The following is a 3,149-nucleotide window of genomic DNA, read 5'->3' as shown; positions in this document are numbered from 1 at the left end:
GAGAGAGAGAGAGAGTGGGCCAAGGTGAACACTGGATACATTCAGAATTCAATTCACATCGGTGGTATCTCGCCACGCGACGTGAATGCCTGGGGTGCTCAGGGTGAGAGCAAGTTGGAGGACCTTGCCCGACTAATAAGCAAATAACGATTTATGTATTATTAAAAAAGGGCGCGCGTGCGTTTAAGGTCACGGTAATATTTTCATATTTTAAACTCCGAGGACACCGGCGGATATGTATACTTGGCGTTATGCGAGATTGTTAATGTGTTTCAGAGAGAAATATACCATGGCTCGTCTTTTTGTTTTCGTCTCCGCTCGAATATCACGCTGTGCAGAAAACATTCGTTCCCAAGTGCCATGATAATGCCAAGCAACCTTGAGACGATGAAATTAATAATCGCACGATACACACATTAATTTCTTGATTAAATAAAAAAACGATCAATGAAACGTATCTGTCATTATAATCATAATGTAAGTACAATACATTCTAATCTAGTTGCTCCTTCCAGTAGTTTTGATCATCATCTATCGTGACAATATAGAAACTTCGAGCAAATTTTTTAAAACAAAACCCAAATTAAAAATCAACATACAAATCATTCGACATATTTGTTCGAATGTCAATCTGTTGAGTTTCACGATAGGCCGCTGATCAAGCAATGATTGTTAACATCTTCGTTGCGTAAATCGTAATCGTCAAACATGTGTGCAATAAACACAGAACATATCGTGTTTAGATTATCGAAGTCCAGAATCGAAAACAGGTGCCATCTAATACAAGGTGAGCGTATGTATAGGAGAAGATGTGGTGGAGGAAGTCACTTGTCGTCGCTGCAATATTTTTTCACAATAATACTTTCGTCAGCATTTCTGCTAGTTTCTACGTCATAAAATTAACCAAGTACATTTGCAAGGAATCTTAATTGATACACTGAAAGAAAAGATTGGCTGCTGCAGTAAATTAGATGGTAAAATATAGTATGGCATTTTTAATTAAGTAATGAAGTAACTAATTCTTCTTGGTTGCTGCAATTAAAAATTTTATATTCAGCCAATCTTTTCTTTCAGTGTAGAGCGTAAGGAAAACGCTTCCCTTTCTTTCTCTTTTTCGATCTTTAAGTAATTACATGTACAATTGTATATCTTATTTGATTCGATTTGACGTTGTCTTAAACGAAAGATTTGATTAACTTCTATTTTTACAGATACAGAATCGAGTTCACAGGTATTTAAAATTAATCTCAAATCAATCCTCTAGCAATGAACTGCCCTACGCTGTAACGGACAATGATACTAGAATATCAATAGGTAGATAATATTACTATTATCCTCCAAAATTAGATGGCAAACACGATAAAAATGTTAGCCATTGAAGACTAATTACGATAATTTATAATTATCTCCAATCATTTCGCAGCACTCCAAAATGCTGCAGTAGAATCGATAAATAATTAATTATGCGTTAACACGATTGACGATGCACTTCATCTTTCGATTCATTTTGATTACAGGATATCGACGAAATGCATTAATGGGATGTAACTTGCTTTTGCGTTATACCATAGAAGTAAAGCAAAAAACGGTCCTCTCACTATCATCAATTTTTTTATATGAAATGCTTTTTACTTAAGTCATATAAATTTCTTTATACAGAGTGTTTCAACATTCGCATGCGAAATACAAGATGTGATACTTTATGCTAAAATAAACAACTTTTTCTTTTAACAAAATGGCGTCCGATAAATAATTTTGGCGTTTATTTATTAACTTCAACCTAGTAAGTAAAAATTAGTCAGACGCAATTTTGTAAAAAGAAAAAGTTGTTTCTTTTACCATAAAGTATCATACCTTATATTCCGCGGATGCGAATTTTGAAACATCCTGTATATTTTATTTACATAATCCCAAGTAGCACTGCAGCGCTTGAAAAGCGTTAAAAAAACGTACAACGTGCGCTTTTTGAGCGCTTTATTAACGCTTTATAAACGCTGTGTGCTACTTGAGATCTTTTATATAACTTTGTTTTGCATAATTTCTTTATATATTTTATTTACATAACAATATCTTTTTAATAATAATAATGTACAATAATATTTTTTTACGTAATAATATTGATGCAAACGCTATAATCAAATTTTATTCTCACATAATATCTATATAGATTTTTAATCTAGTAGATGTGAATAGGGTCCTTAAGCCAGAACAAGGAGCGATACAACATCGATGTTTACGTGTACATAAGAGAATAAACATCTCAATATATTTTCGACCAAATCAATGAATCTTAATAAACGATAAGGAGGCGATACAGGCCAAACTACAGGATATTATTGCAAAATGATCTTTTATCGTTTAAAATACAAGTAAATGTTTCGACTGTTTTATATCCAGTCATTTTTAGTGCAATATTATTAAAATTGTACTGAAGATGACTAGATAACAGTAGAAATAACAGTAGTAGTTTACTTGCATTTTTCTTCTTCTGGTTTATTGATTTTGAAGTAGTTCAAAGAGCCAATATCATTATACTTGTTTGTTTCAATGAATCTTGCTGTGTCTAGAAATGAAATAATCATTTTCTTTTATCAACTTTCGCTGCTGGATCGACAACAATCAAATGCAGATCTACTTGTATGATTAAATCATAGTTAATTTCGACGAACGTATTATTACTATACCTATATTTCTATTATAAAAATGTCTTTAGTAAATAAACGATGAGGGCGTAATCGAAAGGGCTTATTTACTAAGCATTACGAGGTGTTGGCGATCCACTGATCTTCAACGATCATCTACCGTTTCGATAACGGGGTTCGTACTTAAAATGCGACAAATGTTGCAGTGGACGACACGTATTATGCAGAGCTGCATGTGTGTATGTACTATATGAAATATCTGATTTCCTTTATTGCAATAGAGTATTCATAATTTTTTTAAAAGCTCTCCTTTTCATTTCCTTTTCATATCTCACAACATATCTCTTTCGGCTTTAGAATGAACGATCTCAGTCGTCCAATTCTCATGTTATTCTGTTCCAGTTTAGCTTGAGCATTTTTTTTCCTTAAAAATGCATCGTTTTTGACTTACATACCGTATATGGTATATATATATATATATATATATATATATATATATATATATAT

The sequence above is a fragment of the Atta cephalotes genome (genome assembly GCF_000143395.1).
Source record: "Atta cephalotes unplaced genomic scaffold scaffold00081, whole genome shotgun sequence".
Classification (NCBI taxonomy): Eukaryota; Metazoa; Arthropoda; class Insecta; order Hymenoptera; family Formicidae; genus Atta; species Atta cephalotes.
Note: the sequence above shows the minus strand (reverse complement) of the source record.